This window comes from Cupressus sempervirens, chromosome 2 (genome assembly GCF_028749045.1).
Source record: "Cupressus sempervirens isolate cs-2001-9-10 chromosome 2, ASM2874904v1, whole genome shotgun sequence".
Taxonomy (NCBI): domain Eukaryota; kingdom Viridiplantae; phylum Streptophyta; class Pinopsida; order Cupressales; family Cupressaceae; genus Cupressus; species Cupressus sempervirens.
Genome location: NC_143119.1, coordinates 736,552,125 through 736,569,103, shown reverse-complemented (window position 1 = coordinate 736,569,103; position 16,979 = coordinate 736,552,125). Strand labels below are relative to the sequence as shown.

General features: G+C 30.0%; 1 pseudogene; it reads right to left on the bottom strand.

Annotated features, from left to right (window-relative positions):
- Window positions 1–2,102: 2,102 nt before the first annotated feature.
- Window positions 2,103–16,979, bottom strand: part of LOC149575484 (U-box domain-containing protein 20-like) — a 156,315-nt pseudogene continuing 141,438 nt past the window's right edge.

Below are 16,979 nucleotides of genomic sequence, written 5' to 3'. Positions count from 1 at the left end.
TTCAAGAGTTGTATAATTTTTGTTTTCTTCAAGAAAATTAGTGTCGGTCCATTTTTGTGTAGTTGTTTTGAGTTTACTTTCAATTGTGTACTCTCTGCTGTTTATATAGAAATGATAGAGTTAGCAAGATTTTCAAGACTCTTTCATTGAGTTTCTATTGGTCATTGTATTAGTCTTCTAAAAGAATAATACAAAGGGGTACTTACATGATATCTATGTCACCAATTTTTGTCTTCATTTTATGAGTGTTCATACTTTGAGATTAGTTAAATAAGGTTTAATTGATTGAATGCAATCTAGATAGGTTGTATATTGGTTCTATTGTTGCTTTTAATTCAAGGAATCGAGGAAGTACTTCAGTACATCAATAGAGTTTATGAGTTTATGAAAGGGATATTTCATAAGAATGGGAATGGGTGATTACAATTTGATAAATTCATCTACAAGTTATTTGAATTAGATATCCTACTAATAGTTAACTTTATGCCCAATTGTATAAGGCATTGGTCATACAAATCATAAGTAAATGAGATTAAATTCTACCACTACATCTCCAATTTACATTCAAATTTAAATCAATCAATATATATTTTATCAAGTGTAAAAGGGTGATCATCATCTATGTGTGGAATTTCATGAAGAATCATTAGTTGTTGTATTTTATATTTGTTTTACACATATTAGAGAAAAATGACCATATCTACTACTCCTAGGGATTAAGGGTAAGAGTCAAGAAATTAATTAAATCCCTAAGGTACTCCCACCTTGATTTTGCAGAGCTAGAAGTGTAGGAAGCATTGTGCTTCTTGTTGTTGGCCCAGAGATATAGTGTATTATGATAAACATGAGTGTTAGCTACCTCTAGGTATAAGACATTTTTTTGTCTACTAGTAATAATAATCACTATTAAATTAGAAGCCAATAGATGGTATGCTATACCAAACATAATCATTTGAGGGAAATATTGTAGGCTAAAAAGTCTAAATTGAGGGATATCTGATCGTCATATTTTACACATAGTATTGTATCTTCATTCTCATTTTGCAATGTAAAATAATATTCAAATCAAATCATTAAATCTCTCTCTAATGGTAATATTACATTTAAATTAGTTTTCAGATTTGACTGTGTAATAATTATTTACCTTTTTATAATTTAGATTACATATCTCATAATCAAAAAAGTTTAGAAATTTAGTCATGATCAATATATTTTGGATCATCTTATTTCACACTATTTTTTTATAAAGAAGATCCTCCTTTGTTCTGATAGTTGATCACCAAGTATGATGGAAATATTAATAGCAAAAAACTCTTATACAAATGAAGTTAAAAACTATTTCGATCAATCCATTCAAAAGAAATCAGTACCATATGATTGGAAAAGGAGTAAGAAAGGAGTATTGAAGTTTTATAGTATGTGTACACATATATAAAAGAAAACGTTTCTCACCAAAATTGTAAGGGACCTTGTTATTTCAATCCTATTTGAAATAAGATTGCATGCTTCAGTACAAGAGGGATATACAAGAGAAGAGGTATTGTTTGGAATTCCATTGTTTTCCAATAAGAAAAGTAATTTATAGATCAAACTTTTTGAATTTAAAACTTTACTATCTTATCTCTTAGACAAATTTATACATGATCTTAAATCTAGAAAAGGATACATATTCCTCATCAAACACATTTCCTCACTTGTATCATTGATTGTGATGGGAAACATACTAATTTTTAAGCTACAATTGCTGAAATATTTATAGCATATTTTCTACTAGAAAGCTTCTTCAGCTACAAATGTTAGTGATATATGGTACTAGTTCTTATATAGGTTAGTTAAGTTGGAACCTCCTAGACTGATTGTGTGGATAAAACATGATATGTGGGAGAAATTAGAATATTAGATGTTGCCAAGACAATTGGCTGGCTACATAGTCTTTTTGATGAGCTATTTTGTGGCCCCCACTATGAAATTGAATTTGAAAGACAAAATCTATTCAACTTTGTATATCAATATGTCAAAGTTCAAATTCATCCATGGACAATGAGCTTATCTACATGAATACCTTTATATATCAATTATCCTACATATAATTGATTCACCTTTCATAATTTCCCTCTATGAGCTCTAAGAATCTTATTTGATTTATATCTAGTACTCAATGTACATCCTATTTATAGCATAAAACTTAACTTGAGATGAGTCCCTTCTTCCTCAACATCCTTAACCACTGATGGGATTTTTCAAATTTTGATAGTTTGCTAGAGTGATACTATGATAGCCTTTGTACCTATCACAAAAAACTCTTATAATTTTCTAGACAAGAGCAATAACTCCTAGGGGATTCCCATAGATAGAGGATTTTCCATCTACACTTTGGCACATAATATATAGTAGGGAAAGATCTTTCTCAAGAAATTTTGGGTTTTTTTGGGGAATGATCTCAATTAGCATAATAACTCCAACTTTAGCATTCCTCCTTATATTTCTTCTCACATGATTGATCATTAGTAGTATTTATAGCGTAGTTTCAATGGCTTCTTGACATTTATCTTGGAGAAACAAATTAAAATTATAAAAAGTTTCTTCTTTAGGCCTAAAAATAGATTTGAAGTTTCGATCTATAGTCAGAGGCCCTTGGAGAATTTGTGTTGCATGGAACCTAGCATCCATGTTTCCTTTACACAAAAAAGAACATGTCATATTTATGGTTGTTGGGCTTTTTCATGACACTCATGTATTCTTACTTAGCTTCATGGATAGGGAGGATTTCCATCATTGTCAAGGCTTCTTCATTAGACATGTTTTTTTTCCTACTTGGGATAAAAATCAGCAAAAGGAGACCTTGTGATGCAACTATTAAACTCCTATTTCTCTCACTGTTGTTAGCTAGATCAGCTTGGGTTTTCAAATTTCCTATGTGGGCCAAAGAATTTCTAATGTTCAGCAACACTTGTTACTTGGCTTAGTGTAGGAACTATTGTAGGTGCCTTGTGTCCTTGAAATGGAGGAAAACCCAGCTTGATGAGTCTCTATTTTAATTGTAATGAAAAAGCAATAAAGATGGAGGAAGAATATTACTTTAATTTGTATCTCATAAATTCTTATTCATTTTTAATGGCCCACTCTTGCAAACATTGTGGAATTTTCATTTCTATTATCACTGGCTTTTAAGACTTGGTAATCAAGAAATTTGTCATGCCCTAAATTTTATAAGGCAAAAAAACAACCACATTTTTTTTTTTGATAACTTAAGGAGTCACATATTGACCTATGCATGCTACAACCAAGTTGTCATAGAGTTTGGTGATTATAATACATCCATACTTGGTTTCATCAACCATTACATTCAATAGGTGTTGCGAGTGGTTACATGTTAAATCACAAAAAGAAAGTTGTCCCTAAATTGGTTTGTTTATCATAGAGGAATTCACTTATCAGTATTAGGTTGCTTAAACATTCCAACTAGGTCTTAGGTACCATGTGATAAGTAGTTGCATTTTTGGGTACCTTTAGGATATAGTTGATTGATGGTATGAATCTAGCTTGATGATGATGTCAGATGATATGTTTCATCTTATGCTCTAGTATGATGACAAAAAAAAAAAAAAAAAACTTGATAGGAATTCTATTACATTTATTTAGGGTTTAGGTGATGACTAGGTAGTAGTAGCTTTTAGGGCAATAGATTTTCCCACAAGATCTCATTGAGTAAGCATTGATATTATTTTCAGTTCTATGACTTGACTTGGTAAAAATTTTAGATACCCAGTTCTTACACAATATAGCTTCACAACCTAAAATAGAGATGTAAGGATGTTGGATAAGAATGTTTGTTCACTACGTATATATATGTAATTTTCAACATGTAAGAATCAACCTCAATTCATTGCTTATATTTTAATATTATTATTATTATTATTTAGATTCTAATTTCAACAACTATACTTGATTTGAAGTCTACTTAATCTTCTTTGCATTCATATTTATAGTTAGGTGATGTTATCCATAGATTATTATAACATGCTTTTTGGTTTGTACTGCTATATATTCTTATATGGAAATTCAATACCTGTTTAAATAATGATACTCAAATAATTATGCCATTACACTATGTAACACATATTTCCCTTCTAATCCTTAAAAAGTCACTAACTCATTACATCGAATATTATCCATACTTCACACCTTATTAACCAATTAACTGATACCTACTAACTAAAATCTTAGAATTGTTTACCAATTGAGTAATGTTGCCTTGCTTTCTAATGACATAGAACCAATTACTGAGTAAATTTTAAAATATAAATTAATTGCCTAGTAATCAAGTCCATACTAACACTAACTAGAATCCCACTAATTTATAATTACTCTCTAACCTACTTTATTCTATTAATCCTATCTAATCTTTTCACTAATTACTTTTTACTTAGTTACCTATGATAAAATTTCCTTCCTACAAACTGCTAACTTATAATCCCTTTACAATAATATTATTACTTCTCCTATTTATAATATAACATATCCCACTTAATAATGACTAGGATCCCTACCTGCCCACTAAAATCTACACCAAATTCCAAGTTGCCTAGGCCCCTAGATGGATGCCTTTCTTGTCTTCCAAGGTGGAGGTGCCCATAACACAAGCTTATGGACTAGCATGGCCATATTTGATGGGACTAAGCATGTTAAAATAAAAGCATAATTTTTAAACACATATTTTCCTCTAAAGGCATGCTCAAATCCTCCTAGCCGATCAAGGGTCCTCTCCTATGGTGAGCAGCCTTTGCAAGTGCAAAGTGGGCATTAATTCCTGACTTGTGTCAGGTTAGATCAGTGCCAAATGTGCATCATGTACTTTTGGAGGGGAAAGATGTAATTTTCAAATACTCTAAATTTTCTTGTTAGGCATGAGGTAGGTGTAATACTAGTCTTAGTCATATCAAAGGAATTAATTTCTTGGTCCCCTCTTCCATGTGACAAGGCAATTCGCCTAGTGGGGTCCTTGTTTTTTAGTTTTTTTTTAATAGTTTTTTTGTTATTATTTGTTTTCCACTTTATGGCTGCCTAGGTATACATGGAACTATGAATTTCTCCTTTTGCATTTTATTCCTTTTTTAAAAAAAAAAAATGTCTAATAAGGTATGGGGACTTTCATAGGGTACTTCCTAGTTTGGTATAGGGTGTCTAGGATTATTATTTTTGACTTGACATTTCTCTCTTCTTCTTTTTTTTTTTTTTTTTTTTGTAGAGTCCTAATCCATAACCAAGGCATTGATTAATATCTTTATTTATGCTCAAGTATACAAGAATAAATTCTCTATGAATTAAATATTGAATTCTAATAGACATCCTCACATTTTGGTCTTCCTCATACATTTTCCAAAGAGTTGAATAGGCACCTTTAGCAAGTTTATATTTATTCATTGATGTCAACCATTTGATTTTCTATCTCTATAGTCTAAGGTACACTTGAAATGTAATTTCAATGGTGATTTGGAGTTACTCAATATAAATATACTATGTATAGTCTAGGTTGTTGAATTTACTTTATCATTTTGGCCTATAGACTGAATACAAGGATATGTATAAACCATGAGAGGTTCATATATGAAATTAGCTTATTATTCTTAGCCATGAATAATGAAGTTTAGATACCATTGTCTCAATAATTAATGTTGTATTTACATACAAGGATTCAATTCAAATATGCATATACATCTACTATACAATAGAGCTCAGATGATAATGTCCAACAAGAAAATCTTCCTATCATTACCATTTCTTCTATGATATTAGATTAAATTTGGAAATCTTTTGCATGCAACTCATGAAACCCCAAGTATTCTAATTCCAATAAGGATATCCATATCAATACTATGATCTTAATACAATTTTATTATCTATAAAATGCATATTCTACACATATATAGGAATCAAGATTTATCATAGAATGCATCTACTTATTTTATGAGAATGGAGAATAATGGAACAACAAGGTGCTATTTTTATTTACACCTTACTTATGTCTACTATGAATAAATCTACAACAACAATACTATGGAATTCTCTCTTCTATATCTCCTTTAACATGCAACAAGATTATTATAGTTAAACATAAGTTGGTAGGCTCTGCTGATGACAAGTGAATAGGACCAATATCAACACTCTTACAATTACAAATAGAAACACATAACAAGATGGAGTTTGCTGCTCCATTATCAAACCAAATACAATAGTATTTCCTCCTCTTATGCAATGAAATCTTCATGACATACAAGTATCCAAGTGCATCAAAAACCTACAAAGATCAAAATTATAGAACCATGAAGGCTCACCTCCCAACCTAGGCCTTAAAGAGGTCACTCCCATGCTAGGGGAAACAAGGCTCAACCGAGATACATTCAAACAACATCACAATAACAAGAATCAACATGAATACCATAGTTTAACAACACATTTATAATCCCCAACCAAGGCTTGCATAATGATTCACAAATGGAATCATGAACATTGGGTGAAGATGGGCTCTTCAGGGAGGATAATGCCATATCCTTGTGAAATAACAAATCTTACAATTGCAATATTTCAATAATGCTTTCAAGAAACATGCCACAACAAGGATATCAATAACACATGCCTCAACAAGGGTATCAACACTTACTCCTCTTCACATATCCTCACTTATACCTCCCATAGAATGATAGAAAGGCATATGGCTTCAATGGAGCCCATACTCCATGAAAGTTGTCCCCTCTCCATGAGGAGGATTTCTCAACTTCAATGTTGAGCCCTACTAACCCCTTCACCCCGAGGCCTCTCATACCTCCCAAGGGTGAGTGAAGCCTTCACACCCAACACAACATTCAATACACAACCAAAATCCAAGAAAACAAAACCAAATGCAAATAGATTCAGCATGCTCAATCACATACACAACATTTACAACATACACCATATCAAACACATAGATCCTACAAGAAACACTCTTACAATTTATATCTTCAACTTTCATGAGATGAAGAAAACATGGCATGAAACACTAACCTCCTTCCAAGCTATGGTTATCAAATGGTGATCAAGATCTTTCCTTCCTTTGTAATGCCCCGCCAAGGGATCCAAAGAATTAATCTAAAATTTTACTAAGTTTTCCAAACAATTTTTTTTTAAAACATGAAATTAAAACCATTCATAATATTCGTGGAAGCAATAGTAACATCCGACTGAAAGTAAACATAACATAACATAACAAATTACATTCTTTAAAGATCCCTTAACATTGAATCTAATCTAATTATAACTATTCATCTGACATCATATCCTTATGAAATAACAATGATACATCCAATGTTCTTAAAAAATATACAAGTGTCCTTTAAGTAATTACATTTTAGCTCTATCATCCACTGTACATGTTACAAGGTATGAAAATCTTGAAAGAATAAATGTCCATGTAAATAAAGTACATCATCATCCAATATTAATCCATGATGCAATTCAAGTAAATGAAACCACATATCATACATGATACCTCATCACAAAGGATAACCATATATTACAAACATAAATAACTAAGTGCACGGTTCCTCCCAACCATAAATAGTATCATTAGACCATCATGGATCCTAGCCATCCCTCCATGCGTAACATCCCAAAGCACCAAAGAGATCATCAGTATTAACATAGTAGGAATATCACTCCTAAATCATACTACATCACATGCATAAAGTAATCTAACATGAAAATCATCAATGTACGAAACATACTAGTAAATACATCGATCATAGAGTATATCATCTATCATAATGATCCAAGAATAGAATGAAGACAAATACCAACCAAGAATTCTCTAGCCATGGTGTCTTAGATGGATCTCAAATGATAAGAGTGGAAATACACTACCACCTGACCACATGGTACCTAAGTGGTCCACTCCCAATGTGCTGAGGAGATAATCTCAAGTCCTAAATAGGCTATCAAAATCACAAAGCATAAATACTCTCTAAATCCAAGAATCCTAAAAGTATACTAACTCAAAGGTTCCAAACACAAAACTGACATCTACTTCCTAGAGGCACAAAAATGACATGTAGGAAACCTACTATGCAAGCGGGAAAGTGTCATCGCATATATCATGTACAAGTTACCCTGGTAGTTAGCTAAACTCCATGGGTCCATACTGATCCTCATGCAGGCACTAGTATCCTCTCATACTGATGAGGCATACTATGGAATGCAAGGTCACAACCATGCATTCTCTCTACTCCCATCCTAGTCTGTACAAGCACTTGAGGCATGGGTGAGAACATAAACAATTATCTTTTTAGGTTCATTTAATCCCCATTTTAGTGTGTAAATGTTATCACTTATTAACCAAACTTACAATGAGTTACCTTGGCAACCACTTAGGGCTTCGACCCCCATTGCAAGCCACTTCCTAACACTACAAGTAGATAACCTACCCTAAGCTCATGGAATCATAGAATCACCCCAATCATATACAAGCGACTAGAAAGAAAATCCAAAAGATAATCCACAAAAGAATTATCAAATATCCACAATAAGAATAATCAAATATCCATAATAAGAATCATCAAACTCCATGAGCATTCGAAAAGCATCCATAGAAAATCATGACCACAACAGTTCTCTATCGGCAATTGAAGGCATCACTGATAATCATAATAATCATTGGTTCTCAATAACCAAAATATATCTCAAAATAAATCACAATCTCCATTGGTTCTCAACAAGAAACCAAGAATATCTCAGAATCATACTGATCGAAGACTCCAAAATGGTTGAGTCAAACATGTCACAACATGATATCATCAAGAAATAAATTAACATTTCAGTCTGATCATGGTGACTGGAAAATATCCCAAGGATAACTAATCGATGACTCAAAAATGATTAGCTCAATTGTCTCATACACATACATCTCAGCTTCACACATGAAGGCTGATGAATAATAACAATTAGTAAATACAAACATTTCATAGAGCATATGATCACATAACCATGGTTGGGTTTATAAAGATTGAGACCGAATAAGATCAACATGCCATCACATTCGCATACCTCCCAAGCCTCTCGTAACAACCTAAGATTGATCAACACTAGTCAACCCAAAACCCAAAACAAGAAGCATAGAGAAAACATGATGCAAACACATGTTTTGGTTTACTAAACTCACATAGTTGAATTAAGTGTAGAAGTTTCCAGTTTTCATTTCAAGTATACTAAGAGTAATCATTTGACCTACAAGTCAACCTGTTTGTTTCCCTAATAGCATTATCCTTCCATTATTTAAAATAATATTCTAAGAATAACTTAAGGGTAAATACTTTACTCATTAAATTGATCATAATTGACCTTAAATTAAATTGTTCTCTTTATTTAACTAAGACCCATATTCTAATTGATTAACTCTTCTTTAATGTTACTTCAACTTTTCAACATAATCAAGGATCATTATTCATTTATAAGAGAACCAATTATCAATCTTCGAATAAGAAGATTATAACTTTATTAAAATGATCAATTAAATCAATTAATTAACCTAGGTACACAATTCCATGACTTTTATCATTCTAATAATACTTAATTAAAACTTAATTAAATATTACTAAAATTTAAGCCTCTTAATTCAATCGTTGTAATAATTAAATCATCACTAATAACCATTAAATATCTAAAGTCATTATTCAAGTCATTAGAATAAGACTTATCAACTTCGATATAAATAATTTACAACATCGTTAGAAGAATCAGTATTAATTCAAACTCTATTACATAACTTAATTATTAATTAACTCTAATTAATTAATTTAATTAATAATTTCACAACTATACCAACAACCCAATGGATGTCAGTTGACTATTAACTATCTATAATTTGTATGTTAAAAAGTCAACTACAATCCAATGCACAAATGTTCATATTAATAGTTCAATAATAATAATTTGTTAATATTTGATAACCAGCTATATTGGAAATCTTATTGTTAAATCTATAATAACCAAATTCATCACTCTTCAACAATGTTCCCATTAATACTTTAATAATAACAAGTTATAAAAAAACCCTAATATTAATATCCTCAAATAGTTTTCCCCTATGTATGTTGATTTAAAAAATTCAATTAATTATTACTCCCCTAAATTATTAACCAATTCTAATTGATTAATATCTTTTACAAAACTTCAATCATTAACTTTAATCCAATTAATTAATAACCATTTAAACCATTTATACAATTATTTATTAATAGTTTGTTAGACCCAACAAACATTAATCAAGACTATAAATAATTGATCTAGGGAATCCTTCCATAAGCTTCATTAGTTAATATTTAACTAACCTTAAGGTATATCAATAATTTATAATGTTTTAATCAATATAATATTAATTCATAACATAGCTATGCTATAACAAGGTCAAATTTTATAGTGACCCATTGTCCAATACCATTAAAATTTGAGTCTCTTAATTACCATCTCTAAATTATTTAATATCTATTAAATAGTATAAAAAAGTCATCCATTCTCTAATGAATTTAATATCTCTTCCATCAGTTCTATCTATAATCGTTCTCATTAAAAATCTCCATTAATTCATTTAGAACATTCTTATTAGTCTTTAGACTAATTAAGTAATTATTAAATTCTAACTATATTGCTTTATTGAGATTTCAACGACTTGATTAATAACTTATATAAAATTTTATTAATATTATATATATATAATTAATATTGTAATTCAATTTTGTAAGTATAATGGAGTATTGAATAATAATCATTATATATATTTGTATATATAATATATATATATATGCATACATTTACACACACACACACACACACACACACACACACATATATATATATATATATATACATATAATAATATTTGATAACTTCATAATATAAAAATTGAATTACAAATTTGATTTCAACCAACACATATGCCAATAATAATAATATCATTATAACATTTTTAAACATACATATAAGTGAATATATTGCTGCAATTCACTATAGTTGTCAGCTTTGTAAGCCGCGCAGCCCATTCAATATAGATTCTGCATCGTGGGTACCTTGCCCCACTGACCTGCGGAAATTTTAATTCCCAACGCTGCAGTACATTCACATTCCCTGCGACTATGGGTAAATAACCGCCGGTCATAGATAATAAATGGGGTAGGGATGGGTGTATCCCCCCCCCCCATATGTATAATATATATACAAACATTTATTATTATAACATTTTTATAAAAAATTTTCCCTCATATGCGATTTGCATCTTTAATATATATTCAAATTTTATAATACAATGTTTAAACAATTTTATATATAAGTATATATATATATATATATATATATATATATATATATATACATATATGTACATATATACATATATACATACATATATATGTATATACATACATATATATACATATATGTATATATGTATATATGTATATATATACATATATACATATATACATATGTAGATATATACATATATACATATATACATATATGTATATATGTACATATATGTATGTATATACATATATATGTATGTATATATGTATATATGTATATATATATATATATATATATATATATATATATATCTATGTGTGTGTATATATATACAGATTGTAAATCAACACTAATATTTTTAAATATATATATATATATATATATATATATATATATATGAAATGTATGCAGATTTGAACGTATATGTATTTTCTACAAAGAACATATTTATAACTTTTAAATAAAAAGAGTTTTCTAATTCTTTTAAATCAAGAATTTCTTTTTTTTAAAATAATGGTCTCTAAATTTTCTCATAATAACCATTCTTCAGATTTACCTATTAATTCATCTAATAGGTTTGATCATAAATTTTAACTTAGAATTTCTTCATTAAAATACAAACCCTTTTCTAATGAAATCTTTGATTTCAATACAATTCGAACCCAAACCCAATTCAAATCTAAATTCTCTTTCTAAATTGAAGCTAGGGTTTTCTATTATTTTCTTTGCAATCAAATAACTTACATATCTAGGTTCCAATTCAAATTGCAGATTCAGTCATAAAGAGTATTCAGACACATATAACAGTCACGAAGAAGAAAGGAAGATAAAGAGTGCAAATAGATTATGTGATTATCATGAGTGCACCTGGACATTGATGCTAATTTTCTATGCCTTAGAAATCCATAGAAAATCCCTTCTCCAACATTTGCAATTCCTCCAAGACCCAAGCCAACTGAAATTCCCATGTGACTAGAAGTGCTTGAAGAAGCATATGAGCATGTAGAAGCATATGAGCCTCTAAAATGTATGTAAGCTTTTGAAGCTTGTCCAAACACACTAGGAGAGCCTCTATTTAAAGGCCTCTAAGATGCATCTAGAATGTCTCTAGAAAAAACTAGAAGATAAGCATGACAACTAAGCATGAGTCTTCTCTAACCTTCTAGATGAGTCATAAGGTTGTAGGCACCATGTGCTCAAATAATATGCTAACTCCTAAGTGTAGACAACTTATGCATTCTTAGAGTGCAAACTCCTGTGTTGTCTACATGACAACTCCCAAGAATTTGCAAACTCCTATGTGAGCAAACATTAAAATAATGCACATTATTTAATTTAATATTTACTTTACTGTTTCCAATTTTATTTATTTATTTATTAAATCTCATGTACTAACTTTAATATCTTCACTTATTTAATCTTAATATATTTATATTTTAATCACATGAAATCTAGAATCTTTAATAATTTTAATATATTTTTCACTTTTTAATTTCATTTTCAAAACTTAATTGTTAAAATATTTATTAACTTAAATAAATATTATCACATTCCAACTTTAAAATTATAACTTTTATTTAATTAATTTCCTAATTAATTAAATAAAATAAATATTAAAATATCATATTAATTTTCCATTAAATTAAACCATTAATTAAATATTTTAATTAGGCTTAATCAATAGAAAATACTCCAAAGACTCACAAGGTAAAATACGAAAATCCATCATAGCCAAAATACATACAAAATCAAACCAAGGGTTTATATCATGAATTACGTCATCCAATGTATTCAAAGGGTACTCAACTCAGATACTTGTTCTAATTTTCTAATTAGAACAAATGGCTTAAAGGGTTGGGATTTGGACTTGAGAATTATCTCCCCTCTCTTATCATTGAGATAATGTAATAGGGTACACTCATCCTAGCAATTCAGGGAAGTCGATACCTGATACTTGCAACCTGCATAAAAACCATGCATGTACAAGCACAATATATACTAAACTAAATAGGCAATGGAAGGAAGTGGTGCATCATGTAGTTCTTGACTAGCAGCTGACTATGATTCCCTTCCTTAACCACATCAGACACGCCAAACATAAGAGCAAACACGCACACCATACACATGCAAGTATGGGGTAAGTATCCATAAGAAAACACATGTGATAATAAACCATCTAACTAATCATCTTCAATAATTGAAAATACTATAATAATCATCATGCATACATTAAATGTAAAGTCTAAGTGATCTCATCACTTATAATAACTGAATCCATAGCACAATATTTGATAGTCTCAAAACAATCCTGCTAACCATCAACATAAAACTAGCCCTAAAAGAGTTTGATAATGATAACAAAAATGCGACCTAGGGGCCGACACTACATCCTTGGTTTCCAAGCTTCCTCTCCCAAAACCCTATCTGTCTCTACCATTAGAGAGTGGGTGAACAACCACTAAGTTTGGCACAAGCTCCCTAAAAGGACCTCCATTTCTATCCCCACCTACCCCTCTTACACTCTTGTACCTTTCTACCAATAAGAACTTAACCAAGTGGTGGGATGAGGGAAGAAGTCATGTGACACTCTAATTTTCGAATTGGCTTGAAAATGACTAGTTTAGAGGGTCTCCTAAGTCCCCGAGGCCAACTTATGGTTATATTTAGACCCCCAACCTATACTACTACTATTTGGGTGACTTATTTTCACCAAAATAACACTTGGGAACCACTTTTAGACTATCTAAAGTTCTTATCAAATTAAACTTGAATTCCATCATGAAGGTGACTCATCCTAACACTCTCCAAGGTGGGTTAACTTAATTTCCTAATGGGATTAAGTTTAGGTTAAGTGACTTCATGCCCAAAATCCTATATGACATGTCATTTCCACATAGACAATACAAGTGTCAAATGACACACACACACACACACACACACACACACACACACACACACACACACACACACACATTAAATACTTTACACATCATGATGACATGTTGCTAATTAATCTTGATCTTTAAACTTATAACACCCATGCACAATCACATTATGAAATAAATACAATACAATAAGGTTTTGAATCTTCCACAAATTCACCTTGGCTTTACTATGTTCACATAGGTTTGAACCTCGTTTCCCTAATTAATCTCCATGATTCAACTTTCCTACACACTCAACTTAATGTCAGTAGCCCAATGAAATAATATAGAAATACATGTAGAAAAGTACAAAATAATCCAATTGCATTAACATATTTAGTTAACTTCCATCTAATTGTTTTTGTAAAATATTCAAAACATTGAAATAGCAAGATATGTATAACATTAATCTTTCTAATCATAACAAAATTACCATTCTAAATACAATCACAATCCTTTTCTATCATAAAAATGAAACACTGAAGTCATATCTATTAAATTATTAAAACATGTAAAATGGATCTTAGTATATATGTCATAAGTGAAAATCACTATTGTGTAGACTTGTTAACTAGTATCCTTTCAAATCAACTGACCAAAGTAATATTTTTGTAACAATGCCCTTTTTATCTCATTACGAGGTGTTTGTGTCACTAGGGTTGATTTCTCATGCCATTGAATGTTTCCAAATTATGTCATCATACTTTGAAACCAATCTACAATTGCAACCATCATGTTTTTTTATCATACGATCTATATTCATTGTTATTTCTTATGAAAGTGAATGTTAATTCATCTCCCCTAATTGTTTGGTAAATCATATCTTGAATCTTGTGACTAGGTTCTCAGCTTGAACATGTTGAGTCTCATTTCCACATGATCTTATCTATTCGACCTAACATTATTGAACGGGTATTACACTTATAATAATCTAAATCTGCATTAGTCTCTTATAGGATCTCATAAATAATTGTTAATATAAAAAATGTCAATCATGACCTAATTAACTCCTAATCATATTCATTCCTTATGATTTATAATAGGGTATGAGTGTGGGCCTTACACAACTTATGTGCATATATACATACATTTTATTTACAAGCTTTACTAGTGGTTTATCTAAAGTTTATTTTGAGATGTGTAAATAGAGAGTGCTACATTATATATTGGTATTTATTATGTTGCTACAATGTTTGACAATAAGACATATTCTTTTTGGACAAGACTCTCTAAAGGCAGTTTGTTGAACTTCCATTTTTAATGTTTTTTTCTTCCATCTTTTGTTTTAATCAAAGCAAGTTTATTCACTTGGTGAAATTACTCCCAAATGTTTTTATTTATTTAAAATAGCTATGTCAAGCACAAGGAGATAATTTGGTGTAGTTCTCAATGTTAGTTTCACTTCCAAAAAAATTCCACTTCCATGTTATTATATTGGCAATGTGAAACACCTTAATGATGACCTTTATTAGCCTTAGATCTTCCCCTAAATTTCTAGGATAGGGGAAATTCCTTATGTGATTAGGAGTACTCCTCTAATTGTTGGAACACCGTATTCTCTACCAACCAATTTGTACCCTCAGTGGGAAATTTCATATATAAAAGAGCTTTGGACTTGGTTATCCCAATAAGAGCCATGGGTTCATTTTTGTTTAAGACCTAAGCCTGCCAACTCAAAATAACTAAAGACACATGCATTTGAAATTATTATTGAGTTTTAGAGCTTTAGACCTACATTGTCTTCATTGGGGATATTTCAACAAGATACTTTATTTTTAAAGAAAAAATAATCCCAAATTTTAAAATTTGATTCCAATAGTAGGAATTTGTGTAAATGAAATATTAGGGTTGTAGTTGACTAATAATATTATTCATGTTTGCATGCCATTATAAAAGGTTTCACTCAACTCAAGTGAATTACTGGTTAGTGCAATAGATAGTTTCTAGAATTTTATGGCTTCATTGCACAAAAGTTAGGCAATTGAGGTCATATTCAATTAATTTGTTTAATTACTTAGTATATGAGCATGGAAAAGTATCTATTTGATTTTTTGGATTCACTCAATATTGATATCTAATTTAAAGGTTACAAATATTCATTTCTTTTCTACATGCTATATTTTATTTCAATTTCAAATATTATGTTTGATTGACCTAATGATTTTAGAGCTCTTCATGTTTGCAAATATTTCATATTCTTTGATTTGAGAATAATTATGGGTGTTCATCTTTGTCATTTCTTATTTATTAATATATATTCCCTTCCTAGTAATATGTTATAGAAGGAAAAGATGTTTGGTTGAAGTTTTTAATGTTTAATTAGTTTTCTAGTTGTATTTCCTAGTGTTTAGTCTTTTTCTCTCTATAGGTTAATTTCTTTTCTTTTCCAGTTCTTAGTATTTCTCTATAATTGCAATCATTGCTACATATTGTGAGTTGATACAATATTTCTTCTTATCATGCTATATATCAATTTATTTAACATTTTGTGAGTGTCCTTATTTTTTAACAAGAATATCTCACCTTTAGAATGAAAAGTAAATGGTTATCATAAGTATTACATTAATTTGAATTTTATATTTTTGGCCTTTCATTGCCTATGCAATCTAATAAGTTATTTTTTTTCTTTTTGCATAATTTTTTTGGTAAACTCAAAGAAGGAGATAAGGTTAAAGTTTTGGATCTATATGATGGTCATGTTTCCAGTATTGGGATTATTCAGTC